Raw genomic sequence first — 18432 nt, 5'->3', positions numbered from 1 at the left:
TCCAGGCAAAAATACTGGAGTAGGTTGCCATGCCCTTCTCGAGGGGATCTTCCTGACCCAGGAACTGAACCCAGGTCTCCCGCATTGCGGGCAGATTCTTTACTGTTTGAGCTACCAGTGAAGCCCCTGACATGCAAACAAATGTTCGTATCTGTGAAAATTTGAAACTTAAAGTTTCATATGTAGGAGACTTACGGTAGTTGTACTTCGGCCACCTCATGCAAAGAGTTGACTCATTGGAAAAGACTCTGATGCTGGGAGGGATTGGGGGCAGGAGGAGAAGGGGACGACAGAGGATGAGATGGCTGGATGGCATCACTGACTCGATGGACGTGAGTCTTGGTGAACTCCGGGAGTTGGTGATGGACAGGGAGGCCTGGCGTGCTGCAGTTCATGGGGTAGCAAAGAGTCGAGCACGACTGAGCGACTGAACTTAACTAAACTGAAGTCCTTGCCTGACCCTGGGGCAGAGTGAGTAGCTTACCATAGCCTTTCTTTTATGCCACTAACACTGGACCCAGTGCCCGTGGGAGTGGCATCAGGTCCATGGGCATCGGGTTCAATGTTAGTGGCATCTGCATGAGAAAGGCTAGTTGGTTTCTTTCAGTTATCCCTAAGCATACCTGGGATTGGGATCCACAGTGTACTTGGCCATGTCAATATTTGTAAAAATATTTTTCAGGCAGAGGAAACACAAAGTCCTAGGATCTGAAGTGAGGACATGCTTATCGTGTTGAAGGAATGGTCCAGAGCTGGTTGGAATACAGAGTGAGGAGGACAAGTAGGATACAGAGTCAGAGGCAATGATGGGGATTGGCGACTACATCAATTTTCCAGCTCACTCCTGCCCAAGGGTTGTTTTAAACCTCCAGGCTTTTCCAGACTGGGCTCTTGCTTTCTTTGCCGATTCAATTCCCTCAAACCTGAATAGGCCTCTGATCTTTTTGCTTCTAGGCAGTTTTGAGTTTTGTAACCATATTCAAAGTTCTTTCCTAGATATAGTTGTTAAGTCTGCTTTGTGTTTTTACCTCCTTCTTCCCATGCTTTTCCTTTTTCAAGTGAATGGTGGCTACCTTGATGCCGTCACAGAAAACAGGCTCAGATAAGAAGGATGGACACCAACCACCACCCTCAATCTGATTTTTTTTCTTTTTTTTTTTACTATTGAAGTATGGTTGATTTACAATGTTGTGTTAGTTTCAGGTATACAGAAAAGTGATTCAATTAAACATATATATATATATACACACACACACACACATATATATATATATATATATTCAGATTCTTTTCCCTTATGCGAATGTGCTCAGTCATGTCTGACTCTTTGCTACCCCATGGACTGTAGCCCTCCAGGCTCCTCTGTCCAGGGGATTTTCCAATTAAGAATACTGGAGTGGGTTGCCATTTCCTGCCCCAGGGGATCTTCCCAACCTGGGGAATGAACCCTCATCTCCTACACTGACAGGTGGATTCTTTACCACTGAACCACCAGGGAAGCTCCTTTCCCATATAGGTTATTATAAGACATTGACTATAGTTCCCTGTGCAATACAGTAGGTCCTTGCTGGTTATCTATTTCATACTCAGTCTGATTTTTGCTTCAGGGCAGAGTCCCTCTGTTTAACTGAGGAGTCTTTTCTTTTTTTTTAACCTGAGGAGTCTTAATGTGCCTTGTGTCAAGTGCTTAAGCAGTCCCTAAGCTGGGGCCTGGTGGCTGACACGATTGCAGCTGTTAGGCTGGGGAGAGATAATGAGGCCAAATGCATTATAGATTATATATTACAGACACACAGGCAAGATCAGCATGGTCTCCGCTCCCCACGTCCCTCGTCCCACAGCATCATACTGAACAAGAGGAGCCAAATGACTGAACACCAGTGTGCTAAGTCGTTTTGCTAGGGGGAGGCCAATTCTAAACTACAGTCAAGCAGTTTTCTAGATAGCCATGGAAGTTGGCAGCTGTAGCCTGGCGGGTAGCGGGGTGGGTAGAAAGGGTTGCCCTCCCCAGAACCAGGGAGATGGGTGAGAAATGGCCTTGTGGCAGTGTGCCACAAGATAGTGAGGGGAAACTGCCTTGCAGCAGCTCCCTGTCCTTATCTCCCTTTGTTCCAGGAGGAATCACAGAGCCTTCTGCCAAGTCTGGTCAGACTACCGACAAGCCCTGCTTCTGTGACCTATATGGAGATGTGCAAGGCCACCAGCGTGTCCTGATACGGCTTGTCCCTTACACTCTGTTGCACAAAGCCTCTTTCAGTCTTCTCTCTTGTCGTTGGGGATTCAAAAGCAGGCAGCTTTTCTAACCCTGTGTTCCCCAATTTTTTCCCTCTTTTCCTTTTTGTCATTAAATCTGCCAATTCTGGCCTGAGCTTTTCATTTTCTTGGAAAAATACCTTGTTAAACACACCAGGTAACCATCAATACACACTATGAACACTTCCTTCTATCCTCTTTCCCTAAAGCCATTGGCTCAGTCACGTGTAGAATCATCATCGTGGCATGTCAGCTCTTAGTTGCGGCACGTGGGATCTTTAGGTGGCACGCAGAATCTACTTCCCTGACCAGAGATTGAACCTGGGCTTCCTGCATTGGGAGCTTGGAATCTTAACCACTGGACCACCAGAGATATCCCCTGACGTCTTTTTAATACAGGTGTTACCTTAATCAAGCCTTCACACCATTTAGTAAAACTCTCCATCTTTCCATTGCAGAAGGCAATGGCACCCCACTCCAGTACTCTTGCCTGGAAAATCCCATGGACGGAGGAACCTGGTAGGCTGCAGTCCATGGGGTCGCTACCAGTCAGACATGACTCAGCGACTTCATCTTCACTTTTCACTTTCACTCATTGGAGAAGGAAATGGCAACCCACTCCAGTGTCCTTGCCTGGAGAATCCCAGGGAAGGGGGAGCCTGGTGGGCTGCTATCTATGGGGTCGCACAGAGTTGGACACGACTGAAACCACTTAGCAGCAGCAGCTGCAACCAAGGTCATCCATGGAGTAAGGTACAGAGTCATCCATCTCTGTTGTAGCAAGCTGGAAATGTTGTAGCAAGCTGGAAACGTTGTAGCAAGCTGGAAACGTTGTAGCAAGCTGGAAAGGTAGCAAGCTGGAAAGCTACAAGCTTGCCTTGTAGCAAGGCAAAAACATGTAGGAGTATAATTCAGTTCAGTTCAGTTCACTGGCTCAGTCATGTCTGACTCTGCAACCCCATGAATCACTCTTTGTGACTCCATGAATCACAGCACGCCAGGCCTCCCTGTCCATCACCAACTCCTGGAGTTCACTCAAACTCATGTCCATCAAGTCAGTGATGCCATCCAGCCATCTCATCCTCTGTCGTCCCCTTCTCCTCCTGCCTCCAATCCCTCCCAGCATCAGGGTCTTTTCCAATGAGTCAACTCTTTGCATGAGGTGGCCAAAGTACTGGAGTTTCAGCTTCAGCATCAGCCCTTCCAATGAACACCCAGGACTGATCTCCTTTAGGATGGACCAGTTAGATCTCCTTGCAGTCCAAGGGACTCTCAAGAGTCTTCTCCAACACCACAGTTCAAAAGCATCAATTCTTCGGCACTCAGCTTTCTTCACAGTCCAACTCTCACATCCATACATGATCACTGGAAAAACCATAGCCTTGACTAGATGGACCTTTATTGGCAAAGTAATATCTCTATTTTTCAATATGCTGTCTAGGTTGGTCATAACTTTCCTTCCAAGGAGTAAGCGTCTTTTAATTTCATGGCTGCAGTCATCATCTGCAGTGGTTTTGGAGCCGCCAAAAATAAATTCTGCCACTGTTTCCACTGTTTCCCCATTTATCTGCCATGAAGTGGTGGGTCCAGATGCCATGATCTTAGTTTTCTGAATGTTGAGCTTTAAGCCAACTTTTTCACTCTCCACTTTCACTTTCTTCAAGAGGCTTTTGAGTTCCTCTTCACTTTCTGCCATAAGGGTGGTGTCATCTGCATATCTGAGGTTATTGATATTTCTCCCAGCAATCTTGATTCCAGCTTGTGCTTCTTCCAGCCCAGCGTTTCTCATGGTGTGCTCTGCATAAAAGTTAAATAAGCAGGGTGACAATATACAGCCTTGACGGGCTCCTTTTCCTATTTGGAACCAGTCTGTTGTTCCATGTCCAGTTCTAACTGTTGCTTCCAGACCTGCATATAGGTTTCTCAAGAGGCAGGTCAGGTGGTCTGATATTCCCAACTCTTTCAGAATTTTACACAGTTTATTGTGATCCACACAGTCAAAGGCTTTGGCATAGTCAATAAAGCAGAAATAGATGTTTTTCTGGAACTCTCTTGCCTTTTCAATGATCCAACAGATGTTGGCAATTTGATCTCTGGTTCCTCTGCCTCTTCTAAATCCAGCTTGAACATCTGTAAGTTCATGGTTCATGTACTGTTGAAGCCTGGCTTGGAGAATTTTGAGCATTACGTTGGTAGCCTGTGAGATGAGTGCAATTGTGAGGTAGTTTGAGCATTCTTTGGCATTGCCTTTCTTTGGGATAGGAATGAAAACTGACCTTTTCTAGTCCTGTGGCCACTGCTGAGTTTTCCAAATTTCCTGGCATATTGAGTGCAGCACTTTCACAGTATCATCTTTTAGGATGTGAAATAGCTCAACTGGAATTCCATCACCTCCACTAGCTTTGTTCGCAGTGATGCTTCCTAAGGCCCACTTGACTTCGCATTCCAGGATGTCTGGCTCTAGGTGAGTGATCACACCATCGTGATTATCTGGGCTGTGAAGCTCTTTTTTGTACAGTTCTTCTGTGTATTCTTGCCACCTCTTCTTAATATCTTCTGCTTCTGTTAGGTCCGTACTATTTCTGTCCTTTATCGAGCCCATCTTTGCATGAAATGTTCCCTTGGTATCTCTAATTTTCTTGAAAAGATCTCTAGTCTTTCCCATTCTGTTGTTTTCCTCTATTTCTTTGCATTGATTGCCGAGGCAAGCTTTCTTACCTCTCCTCGCTATTCTTTGGAACTCTACATTCAGAGGCTTATATCTTTCTTTTTCTCCTTTGCTTTTCACTTCTCTTCTTTTCACAGCTATTTGTAAGGCCACCTCAGACAGCCATTTTGCTGTTTTGCATTTCTTTTCCATGGGGATGGTCTTGATCCTTGTTTCCTGTACAATGTCACGAACCTCCGTCCATAGTTCCTCAGGCACTCTATCTATCAGATCTAGACCCTCAAATCTATTTCTCACTTCCGCTGTATAATCATAAGGGATTTAATTTAGGTCATACGTGAACGGTCTAGTGGTTTTCCCCACTTTCTTCAATTTAAGTCTGAATTTGGCAATAAGGAGTTCATGATCTGAGCCACAGTCAGCTCCCGGTCTTGTTTTTGCTGATTGTATAGAGCTTCGCCATCTTTGGCTGCAGAGAATATAATCAATCTGTTGACCATCTGGTGATGTCCACGTGTAGAGTCTTCTCTTGTATTGTTGGAAGAGGGTATTTGCTATGACCAGTGCGTTCTCTTGGCAAAACTATTAGCCTTTGCCCTGCTTCATTCTGTACTCCAAGGCCAAATTTGCCTGTTACTCCAGGTGTTTCTTGACTTCCTACTTTTGCATTCCAGCCCCCTATAATGAAAAGGACATCTTTTTGGGATGTTAGTTCTAAAAGGTCTTGTAGGTCAGAGTTGGACACATCTGAAGCAACTTAGCAGCAGCAGCTGCAACCAAGGTCATCCATATCGTAAGGTACAGAGCCACCTCTGTTGTAGCAAGCCTGAAACGTTGTAGCAAGCTGGAAATGTTGTAGCAAGCTGGAAACGTTGTAGCAAACTGGAAAGCTACAAGCTTGCCTTGTAGCAAGGCAAAAACATGTAGGAGTATGCTTGGGAGGTTCTTTATAAGGGCAGGCTGAAAGTGGCACATGCAGTTTGTTCTCACATTCCTTTGCTATCATTTCATTGCCTGGCCATACCTAACTGCAAAAGAGGCTCGGGAAATGCGTCCCCAAGAAGACACAGAAAACCTGGATTAGGTAAGCAGCTATCCATCTCTGTCAAGGGGTGCTGTGGAACAGTGCATTTGCAGTGTGAGGGTTGTGAGAAGTGGCTGAATTCTGGGTTTATATTGAAGCTAGAGACATCAGAGGAGAAGGCAATGGCAACCCACTCCAGTATTCTTGCCTGGAGAATCCCATGGAGGGAGGAGCCTTGTAGGCTGCAGTCCATGGGGTTGCTAAGAGTCGGACACGACTGAGCGACTTCATTTTCACTTTTCACTTTCATTCATTGGAGAAGGAAATGGCAACCCACTCCAGTGTTCTTGCCTGGAGAATCCCAGGGATGGGGGAGCCTGGTGGGCTGCCGTCTATGGGGTTGCACAGAGTCGGACACGACTGAAGCGACTTAGCAGCAGCAGCAGCAGCAGAGACATCAGAATTGTTGATGCCAAGGTTTGGGGCTTGAATAATTTGGAAGAATAGATTGACTGTAAAAGACTATTGAGAACTCAGTTTTGACCAATGTGATCTTTCGGGTGCCTGTGAAGCTTCCATGTGGAGACATTAAAAAGGCAGTTGGATATGCAGGTTTTATAGTTCAAAGGAGGGCCCTCAGGCCCTAGATGGTATCTAAAGCCATTGGACAACACTAATGGCAGCACTGTATGTACAAATAATACTGCACAAATTTCATTCATTCCATAAAGTCCATTTTTTCACCTTTTTGAGATTGGAATGTATGTCAAAACACTCAGTCCAGTCTTCAACGATTATGACTGATGGTGTTATCTTTCCTTGGTGGTAGTACTTAAAATAATGATGTATCTTACAATTGGTAGCACCTCAGATTCAGTGAAACTGTATTTATTAATGGTTGTAAAAACAATGATAATATTAAAAAAAAATTTTTTTTTTGGCTGCACTGGGTCTTTGTTGATGCTCACAGGCTTTCTCTGGTTAGGTGAAAGGGGGCTACTCTGAAGTGGTGGCTTCTCTTGTTGCAGATCACAGGCTCTAAAGCATGGGCTCAGTAGTCGTGGCACACAGGGTTAGTTGCCTTGAGGCATGTGCGATTTCCCTGGACCAGGGATCGAACTGGTGTCCCCTGCATTGCAACACGGATTCTAAACCACTGGTGGCTCAGATGGTAAAGAATCTGCCTGCAATGTGGGAGATTTGGTTTTGATCCCTGGGTCAGGAAGATCTCCTGGTGAAAGGAAGGGCAACCCACTCCTGTATTCTTGCCTGGAGAATTCCATGGACAGAGGAGCCTGGGGGGCTACAGTCCCTGGAGTCGCAAAGCGTTGGACACAACTGAGCGACTAACACTTTCACTTTCCACCAGGGAAGCCCTGATGATAATATTTAGAGCACTTAATATTGTGCATCACACAGTGTGCTAAGCCACTTCCGTGATTATCTTTATAGTATGGAAATATTCAGAGCACAGACATTGTGGCCTGACTGTGTGGGAGGCCAAATGCTTAATCCACCTGTGCCATGGTTTCCTCATCTCTAAAATAGGATGATAATAGTACCTAAGTTGGGCTTCCCAGATGGCGCTAGTGGTAAAGTGAGCAAGGCAACCCACTCCAGTATCTATGCCTAGGGAATCCCTTGGACAGAGGAGCCTGGTGGACTACGTTCCATAGGGTCAGAAAGAGTTGGACACGACTGAAGTGACTTAGCAGGCACAGTACCTAAGTTATAGGTTTGGTAAGAGAATGAAAGGAATCGATACATGTAAAGCACTTAGAACAGTGCTGAAGTTCATTACTATTTGATAATATTATTGTTGAACCTATGAAAAATACATGTATGCAAAAAATTCATCAAGCTATACGCTTTAGTGCCTTTTATCCAAGTTACCGTATATATTTTATGTCTAAGTATAAGAGGAAAACAAACCAAACAAAAAAGTTTAGAGAAAGAGATAATCTGTTTTCTAAATAAGAAAAAAATATGTGTACAATGATATTCACTGAAGTATTTTTGTTGGAAATTAATATAGTTATTCCAGCTTTCTTTTTACTAGAGTTACCTTGGTGTATCTTTCTCTATCCCTTCCTTTTTTTTTTTTTGGCACACCACACAGCAAGTAGGATTTCCATTTCTGAACCAGGAATCAAACCTATGTCCCCCACACTGGAAGGCGGAGTCTTAATCACTGGAAGTCCTCTAGCCCTTTACTTTTAATTTATTGTTTCAATTTATTTGTCTCTATATTTAAAGTGGGTTTCTTGTAGACAACAATGATTGGGGCTTGTTTTTTTGTAGTCTACTCTGACAGTTTTTGTCTTTTATTTGATGTACTCAGAACACTGATGTTTAAAGTGATTACTGATATAGTTGGATTAATATTCCTGTTTTCTAATCATTGTCCTTGTTTGTGTGTGTGTGTGTTTTGTGTGTATGTGTTTGCCTTCTCTTTTTCTGCCTTTTGTCTTTTTATGAGATATAACTGTATATCACATTATATTAGCTTCAGGTGTTCAACATGATTTGTTATGTGTATGTATTGCAAAATGATCACTGCAATAAGTCTAGTTAACACCTGTCACCAGACATGGTTACAGCAAAAATCTTTTTCTTGTGATAAGGACTTTTCCTATCTACCCTCCCAGCAACCTTCAAATATGACAATACAGTATTATAAACTATAGTCACCATACTGTACATTTCATCCCCGTGACTTATTTATTTTATAACTGGAAGTTTGTACCTTTTGATGCACTTCGCCAGTTTTGCCCACCTGCCCCCTCCATCTCTAGCAACCACCAATCTGTTCCTGTATCTATGAGCATGCTTTCATTTTATTTTTTAAAGATTTCACATAGAAGTGAGGGCGTACAGTATTTGTCTGTGTCTGTCTGACTTATTTCACTTAGCATAATGCCCTCAAGGGCATCCATGTTTTTGCAGATGCCAAGATATCATCCTTTTTTTACGGCTGAATTATCCATTGTATATATCTCACATTTTCTTTATTCATCTGTTGATGGACGCTTAGGTTGTCTCCATATCTTGGCTATTGTAAATCATGCTGCAATGAACATGGAGGGTGCTGCCTTCTCTGGTTTTAACTGAACATTTTGTATATGACTCCATTTTCTCTCCTGTCTTAGCATATTGGTTATATATATTTTTAGTGGTTCCCCTGGAGTTTGCCATATATATTTACAACTAGTTCAGTTCACTTTCAAATAACACTATACCACTTCATGAGTAGTGCTAATACCTTATAATGGAGTATTTTCGATTCCTCCCTCCTGTTCCTTATAACCTCCTGTCATTCATTTCAGTTATGTATTAGCTATTGCACTTATTAAGTATTGCTATTATTGCTGACATTGTTGCTATTATTATTTTGAACAAACTTACCTGTTAAATCAATTAAGAATAAGAAAAATAAATACCTTATCTTCATTTATTCCTTTTATCTTTTTTTTTTTTGGGCCATACCATATGGCTTGTGGGATCTTAGTTCCCTGACCAGGGATCAAACTGAGGCCCATGTCAGTGAGAGCTTGGAGTCCTAACCACTGGACTGCCAGGAAAGCCCCCACTTATTCCTTTTCTAATGTCCTTTCTTTCTTTCTTTTGATCCAAGTTTCTAAATTGTATCATTGTTTTTCTTCTTTCTGAAGAACTTATTTTAACATTTCTTGAAAAGCAGATCTACTGGCAACAAATCCTCTTAATTTTTCTTTGTGTGAGAACGTGTTCATTTCTCCTTCATTTGAAAGATAATTGACTAGATACCGAGTTCTAGGTTGGTGTTTTTTTTCTTTCAACACTAGAAATGTTTCACTCAAACCTTCTCTCTTCTTGTTTGCTTGGTTTCTGAAGCAAATTCCAATGTAATTATTATTTTTGCTCCTCTATAGGTAAGGTTTCTTTATCTCCTCCGGCTTCTTTTAAGATTTTCTCTTTGTTCTTGGCTTTCTACAGTTTCAGTATGCTATGCCTAGGTATAGATTTTTTGGTATTTATCCTGGTTGGTATTCTCTGAGCTCCCTGTATCTGCGGTTTGATGTCTGGTGTTTGATGTCATTAATATTGGAAAATACTCAGCAATTGTTAGTTCAAATATTTATTCATTTCCTTTTTCTCTTCACCTTTTATTATTCCCATTATGTATACATTATACCATTTATAATTGTGCCTCCTCTTCTAGTTCTTGGATATTCTATCCTGTCTTTTTCATTCTTTTTTTCCTCTTTACATTTCAATTTTAGAAGTTCCCATTAACATATATTCCAACTCACTTATTCTTTGTACTGATGAAGCCACCAAAGGCACTCATTTCTGTTATAGTGTTTTTTATTTCTAGAAATTCTTTTAAATTCTTTCTTAGAGTTTCCAACTCTTTGCTTACGTTCTTTGTCTGTTCTTACATGTTGTCCCTTGTTCCCACCAGAAGTTTTAGGATATTAATCACAGATTTTTTAAAAATTCCTTGTATGATAATTCTAACATCTTTTCTGTATCTGAGTTTAGTTCTGATACTTGCTGTCTCTTGAAACTTTTTGTCTTTTGGTATGCCTTGTAATTTTTGGTCAAAAGTCGGACATGATGTACTGGGAAAAGGAAACTGTAGTAAATGGCCATTTAGTGATGTGGTGGTAATGTGTGGGGAAGGGGAAGCATTCTATAGTTTATGATTAGGTCTTAGTCTTTTTGCGGGCCTGGGTCCTTGAACCATGACCTTCACAGGTACTTCTCATCCTTTCCCCCTTTCTCATGGTAGGTGAAACAGGAAGGCTAGTGGGGACTGGAGTTGAGTATTTCTCTTACTGTTTGTAAAAGGCTACAGGGACCAACATCCCAGCCCACATCTTTTAGGCTCTAGGGATAGCCAAAATAGTTCAGCAATGTTACAAAGTTTCCCTTGGGACTTCCCTGGTAGTCCAGTGGATAAGAATCTGCCTGCCAATGCAGGGGACGTGGATTCAATTCCTGGTCCAGAAAGTTTCCTCATGCTGTGAGGCAACTAAGCCTGCGTGCCACAACCAGTGAGCTCACCCACCTAGAGCCTGTGCTGCACAACAAAAGTCACCCCAGTGAGAAACCCAAGTACCACAACTAGACAGTCACCTCACTCTGCAACTGGAGAAAGTTCGTGCAGCAAAGAAGACCCAGCACAACCAAAAAAAAAGTTTCCCTTGAAGGCAGGTCTTTATTGAGGAGAACAGAATACTCTGGGCATATTTCGCAAAGGTTATTTTTCCCTCTCCCTGCTAAGAAGTAGGAGGAGATTTTTCTTCAGTCTGCACAAAATATGGTGGAACTCCTAGAGGTAAAACATAGAAAATTATGGGGGCTCTCCTAAGACGGGACACCCCCACCCCCAACCTCGCGTTTTTAGCTCTCTAATTTTTGCACACTGAATCTCCAGTGATTTATCGATTACAATTTAAGTTTTCCTATCCAGGTAATGGCTCCAGCTGCAGGCTTCGGTTCCAAGGCTTCTGCTCTAGTAAACTGTAATTTTCTGTAATTGCCTGTCTCTCCCGTTTGAGGGGCAGTTAACTGTGAGATCTCAATTTTCTGATGTAAAGATTTAAAAGGAGTTGTTGATTTTCAATCTATTTACCTTTCTTCTTGTGAGGATAGAAGTGATGAATTCCAAGCTCCTTACATGCTGGATGGGAAACCGGAACTCAGCATTTTCTTATAATAGCAAAAGATTAAAAACATACCAAATGGATGCATCGATAAATGACTGGTTATCCTTCCTTGGTAGCTCAGCTGGTAAAGAATTCGCCTGCAATGCAGGAGACCCTGGTTCGATTCCTGGGTGGGGAAGAGCCCCTGGAGAAGGGAAAGGCTACCCACTCCAGTATTCTGGCCTGGAGAATTCCATGAACTGTATAGTTCATGGGGGTCGCAAACAGTCAGACATGACTGAGTGACTTTCACTTTCATCCAAATTATGCTGCATCCACCTAATGGAATACTATACAGTCAAAAAACAGAGTTAGCTCTAGAAGTCTTGATATGGAAAGATTACCAGACATTTGAAGTGAAAAATGCATGGTGCAGAAAATAAATAGAATAAATAGAATAATAATATTTGCTGAATGTTCTTTGAAGTGAGTGTTATTTTTTTTTAAAAAAGGGAGTATGTGTATACAACTACTAATTAATACAGAAAATATAATTTTAAGAGATTAGTGGAAAATACACCAAAATTATAGCAATCACATTTAGAAGGTGGGCCAGGGAGGGAAATGGCAACCCACTCCAGTGTTCTTGCCTGGAGAATCCTAGGGATGGGGGAGCCTGGTGGGCTGCTGTCTATGGAATCGCACAGAGTCGGACACGACTGAAGTGACTTAGCAGCTGTTGTTCCATGTCCAGTTCTAACTGTTGCTTCTTGACCTGCATACAGATTTCTCAGGAGGTATTCAGGTCTGGTATTTCTCAGGTATTTCTCAGGTCTGGTATTCTCATTTCTTTAAGAATTTTCCACAGTTTATTGTGATCCACACAGTCAAAGGCTTTGGCATAGTCAATAAAGCAGAAATAGATGTTTTTCTGGAACTCTGTTGCTTTTCCTATGATCCAACAGATGTTGGCAATTTGATCTCTGGTTCCTCTGCCTCTTCTAAATCCAGCTTGAACATCTGTAAGTTCATGGTTCATGTACTGTTGAAGCCTGGCTTGGAGAATTTTGAGCATTACGTTGGTAGCCTGTGAGATGAGTGCAATTGTGCGGTAGTTTGAGCATTCTTTGGCATTGCCTTTCTTTGGGATAGGAATGAAAACTCACCTTTTCCAGTCCTGTGGCCACTGCTGAGTTTTCCAAATTTCCTGGCATATTGAGTGCAGCACTTTCACAGTATCATCTTTTAGGATTTGAAATAGCTCAGCTGGAATTCCATCACCTCCACTAGCTTTGTTCGCAGTGATGCTTCCTAAGGCCCACTTGACTTCGCATTCCAGGATGTCTGGCTCTAGGTCAGTGATCACACTATAATGATTATCTGGGTCGTGAAGCTCTTTTTTGTACAGTTCTTCTGTGTATTCTTGCCACCTCTTCTTAATATCTTCTGCTTCTGTTAGGTCCATACCATTTCTGTCCTTTATTGTGCCCATTTTTGCATGAAAAGTTCCCTTGGTATCTCTAATTTTCTTGAAGAGATCTCTAGTCTCTCCCATTCTATTGTTTTCCTCTATTTCTTTGCATTGATCACTGAGGAAGGCTTTCTTATCTCTCCTTGCTGTTTTTTGGAACTCTTCATTCAAATGGGTATATTTTTTCTTTTCTCCATTGCCTTTCACTTCTCTTCTTTTCTCAGCTATTTGTAAGGCCTCCTCAGACAACCATTTTGCCTTTTTGCATTTCATTTTCTTGGGGATGCTCTTGATCACTGCCTCCTGTACAATGTCACAAACCTCCGTCCATAGTTCTTCAGGCACTCTATCAGATCTAATCCCTTGAATTTATTTGTCACTTGCACTGCTAGTCACAAGGGATTTGATTTAGGTCATACCTGAATGGTCTAGTGGCTTTCCCTACTTTCTTCAATTTAAGTCTGAATTTGGCAATAACGAGTTCATGATCTGAGCCACAGTCAGCTCCCGGTCTTGTTTTTGCTGACCGGATAAAGCTTCTCCATCTTTGGCTGCAAAGAATATAATCCATCTGATTTAGGTATTGACCATCTGGTGATATCCATGTGTAGAGTCTTCTCTTTTGTTGTTGGAAGAGGGTGTTTGCTATGACCAGTGCATTCTCTTGGCAAAACTCTGTTAGCCTTTGCCCTGCTTCATTCTGTACTCCAAGGCCAAATTTGTCTGTTACTCAGGTATTTCTTGACTTCCTACTTGTGCATTCTAGCCCCCTATAATGAGAAGGACATCTTTTTTGGGTGATAGTTCTAGAAGGTCTTGTAGATCTTCATAGAATTCTTCAACTTCAGCTTCTTCAGCATTACTGGTCGGGGCATAGATTTGGATTACCTTGATATTGAATGGTTTGCCTTGGAAATGAACAGAGATCATTCTGTCATTTTTGAGACTGTGGTAGTTGAGTTGCTAAGTCGTGTCTGACTCTTGCGGCCCCATGGACTGTAGCCTGCCAGGCTCCTCTGTCTATGGGATTCTCCAGGCAAGAATACTGAAATGGGTTGCCATTTCCTTCTCCATGGGATCTTCCCGACCCAGGAATCGAACCCAGGTCTCCTGCATTGCAGGCAGATTCTTTACGAACTGAGCTACAAGGAGGTACTTGGCCTCAAATACTCCTGCAGGCCATAATACTCTGGGTACCTGGTTAACATCTGGGCATCTCAAAGGTTTAATGGATGATTGCGGATTGGCCTTTGGCTCTAATTATAAAATCAATAACATTTATCCAGAAAAATGTGTTTTAAGGCCCAGACTTCCAATCTACAGCTTCTTGGTTTCAGCCTGACCCCTATGCAGAGTGCAAATAGCTTCTCCTGCCTTGGAACTTTCCACTATGATTTGGCATCCTGTAGCAGCTAAATGAGGGCTTCTCAGGGCCCTCAGAACCAGCCTGCCAATGCAGGTGACATAAGAGAAATGGGTTCAATCCCTGGGTTGGGACGATCCCCTGGAATAGGGCATGGCAACCTACTACAGTATTCTTGCCTAGAGAATCCCATGGACAGAGGAACCTGGTCGACTACAGTCTATAGGGTTGCAAAAGTCAGACATGACTGAAGTGACTTAGCACGCACGCACCCACAGCCACTAAATAGTAGCATCTTGGGGGCAGGGTAACTGCAGTGCTATTTTGATTGTGAAAATGGTTGAGAAGATCAGATTGACTTGGCACGTCCACATTTAAATCATGAGGCATATACTTTGGCTAAGTAAGACTTGGAATCTTCTGAACAGATATGTGGACAGAGCCTTGCTATACCACTGTTGGGGTGCTCTGAGTTTATTAGAGCTAGCATAACGGCAGGGAGGGAGGCCTAATTAGCAGCCGGAAGTCATGCTCAAGCAGCTCACCCATGCCACAAACTCGTGAAAGGAAGACTCAGGCTTCTCTAGACATGCAGTTGTTACTCTCCAAGTGGGAAAATATGTATTTCTTTGCTTAGATGAAATAGCAAGACTGTGCTAGTAAAAACACATTTAAAGGATCAGATTATTTTGCACTGTGGTTTACGTGAAATATATGAAATAGAACCCTGCAAAACTTAAGTAAAACCCAAGAGAACCAAAACTTCTAGAGTAAAATGAGTCAAATAATAACCTGGACTGTAACCAAGTGCTTGACTGGGAATAAGTCCATTTCAGAGAGATCCTCTCAGAGCAGGATGGACGGACTATTTTTAAGCATGTCTGTTCTAGGCACTGGTGTCTAAAATTCAATTGAATATCCTTGAGCACTAGCATATTATCGTCTGTGATCTTTGATGTTGTACCTTTTCTCCCTGGCTTCATTCTCTGCTTGATGTCATGAAGGAAGATGAAATGGGGCCATGTCCTCAGATTCTTAGTTCTCATATTTTTATGTTAAAATACTCAGTCACTGTGGATTTTCTTCATTCCATTCAAATCACAAAGCCTTCTCCAGGGGACATATTATCAAAGATCCCTCCTTTTTTATATTAGCTCGGCCATTAACCTAGAAGACACTTCTGCAGGAATGAAGCATTTAACACTTTGCCTATAGAACTTTGAAATGTGTAGCTCTGAAAATATTAAATAATAACAATTTGTTCAGGAAATTCTGTCTAGTCTTTAAGTAAAGTGTACTAGGAAGTAATGAGTAAACTTATCAAGCTTTTCTGGGGGATCATGGAAATAAGAGTATATTGGGAAATTTTATGAGGAAATGTGATATAATAAGGCTTTGCTCTACAAAGGCAGAACTAGGAGGTAAAAAATTAGTTTTAAACCTAAAGGACAGGTGTTAGAAAAGAGAAACCAAAATAAAAGACCTAAGAAGGAAGCCCTGGACAATATGGACTTTAAGGAGCTGCACTGTGACATTCAACCTATTCTTTAAACTTGTGATGTGCTCAGTCATTCAGTCCTATTGGACTCTTTGTGACCCCATGGACTGTAGCCTGCCAGGCTCCTCTGTCCATGAGATTCTCCAGGCAAGAATACTGGAGTGGGTTGCCATTTCCCCCTGCAGGGGATCTTCCCAATCCAGGGATCGAACCTGGGTCTCCTGAATTGCAGGTAGATTCTTTACCAACTGAGCTTCGAGGGAATCAAGTGGAAGATGTTAAAAGGGGGCAGTCTTACGGGCCACACTCACCCTGGGAGCCACGGTGCACTGGGTAGCTCCAAAGAGCAGAGAAAGGAATGAGTTGCTGCTGACTTGGGGGACTAAGTCCCCCTAGAACTACTGATGGGGATGTAGTTCAGGCTAAAGCATATGACATTGATTTTTTCCCTACTTGCACAACACTGCAAGTAGGAAAAAATTGGTAAAATGTATATAACATAAAATTTTAAAATGTGTACAATTCATTGGCTTAATGTGCATTCACAGTGCTGTGCAACTTCCACCACTTTCCATTTCCAGAACTTTTTTTATCACTGCAAACAAACACTGTACCTGTTAAACAATTACTGTTCATTCTCTCCTTCCCCCAACCCAGGTAACCTCTATCCTACTTGTTGTCTATATGTGTGTGCTTAGTTGCTCAGTTGTGTCCGACTTTTTGCCACCCCATGGACTGTAGCTTGCCAGGCTCCTCTTGTTCACGGGAGTTCTCTCAGCAAGAATACTGGAGTGGGTTGCCATTCCCTTCTCCAGGGGATCTTCCCAACCCAGGCAGCAAACCTGCATTGTAGATGGATTCTTTACCTTCTGAGCCACCAGGGAAGCCCTGTTGTCTCTGAATTTGTTTATTATAGGTACCTCATTAAGTGGAATCATATGATATGTGATCTTTTATGTCTGACTTCTTTCACTGAGCACAATGTTTTCAAGGTCCATCCATTTGTAGCATATATTGAAATGTCATTCCTTTTTAAGTCTGACTAGTAGTCCGTTATATGTTTATACCACATTTTGTTTTTCCACTCATCTGTTGATGAACATCTGAATCGTGTCCACATTTTGGCTATTGTGAACAATACTGATGTGAATATGGGTGAACAGGTATTTGTTTGAGTCCCTGCTTTCAATTCTTGTGGGCATATACTTCGGAGTGGAATTGCAGGATCATATGATTTAAGTTTAGCTCTTTGAGGAAGTGCCAAACTGTTTTTCCAAATTGCCAAATGTTGGCTGCGTCATTTTACATTGTCCACCAGCAGTGTACAAGAGTTCCAAGTTCTCCACATCCTTGCCAACACTTGTTATTTTCCACTTTTTGATAACAGTCATCCTAATGGGTGTGAAATAGCTTCTTCTCATGGTTTTGATTTGCATTTCCCTAATGTCTAGTTGATGTTAAGCATCTTTTCATTGTGCATATTGCAAAAAAGCCAGCTGGGATTTTGGTAAGGAGTGGGCTGACTCTGTAGATATATTTGGGGAGTACTCCTATCTTAACAATTAAATCTTCTAATTGTTGAACACTGGCTGTTTTTCCATTTCCTTTGGTCTTTAATTTTTCAATGATGTTTTGTAGTTTTCAGTATACCAATCTTGTCCTTTACTTAAATTCATTCATTAGTATTTTATTCTTTTTGATACTATTGGAAGTAGAATTTTCTTAATTTCATTTTCAGACTGTTGATTGTTGGCATATAAAAATATAATTGAGTTTTCAAATGTTGACCTTATATACTGCAATTTTGCTAAACTCATTTGTCAGCTCTCTTATTTTTTGCCGCACCGGGTCTTCATTGCTGCACCCAAGCTCTCTCTGATTTTGGCAAACGGGGGCTGCTCTAGTCGTGGTGTATGGGTTTCTCATTGCAGTGACTTTGTTGTTGCGGCGCATGGGCTCTAGGATGCGTGGGCTTCAGTTACAGCTCGTAGGCACTAGAGTGTTTGCTCAGTAGCTATGGCGCATGGACTTAGTTGCTCCGGGGCACATGAGATCTTCCCTGGACCAGGGATTGAACCCATGTCCCCTGCATTGGCAAGAGGATTCTCAACCTCTGGACCACCAGGGAAGTCCCTTTAATAATTTTTTATAGTGGATTCACCAGGATTTTCTACATACAAGATTATGTCATCCGCAAATAGTAGTTACATTGTTCCTTTCTTACCTGAATGCCTTGTAGTTCTTTTTCTTTCCCTGGTTTGAGCCACATGTACAATGTTGAATAGAATCAGTGACATCCTTTTAAAGGTGCATTTTAAAATTTTTTTATTTTAAGTAAGTATTTAGTTGGCTGTGCTGGGTCTTAGTGGTAACTTTCGAACTCTTAGTTGCAACATGTGGGATCTAGTTCCCTGACCAGAGATCAAACTCAGACCCCATGCATTGTGAGCTCAGAGTCTTAGTCATCAGGGAAGTCCCTAAAGGTGCAGTTTTGATAGGGGTAAAAGACCTATGTTCAACAT

Source organism: Bos javanicus, chromosome X (genome assembly GCF_032452875.1).
Source record: "Bos javanicus breed banteng chromosome X, ARS-OSU_banteng_1.0, whole genome shotgun sequence".
NCBI lineage: Eukaryota > Metazoa > Chordata > Mammalia > Artiodactyla > Bovidae > Bos > Bos javanicus.
Note: the sequence above shows the minus strand (reverse complement) of the source record.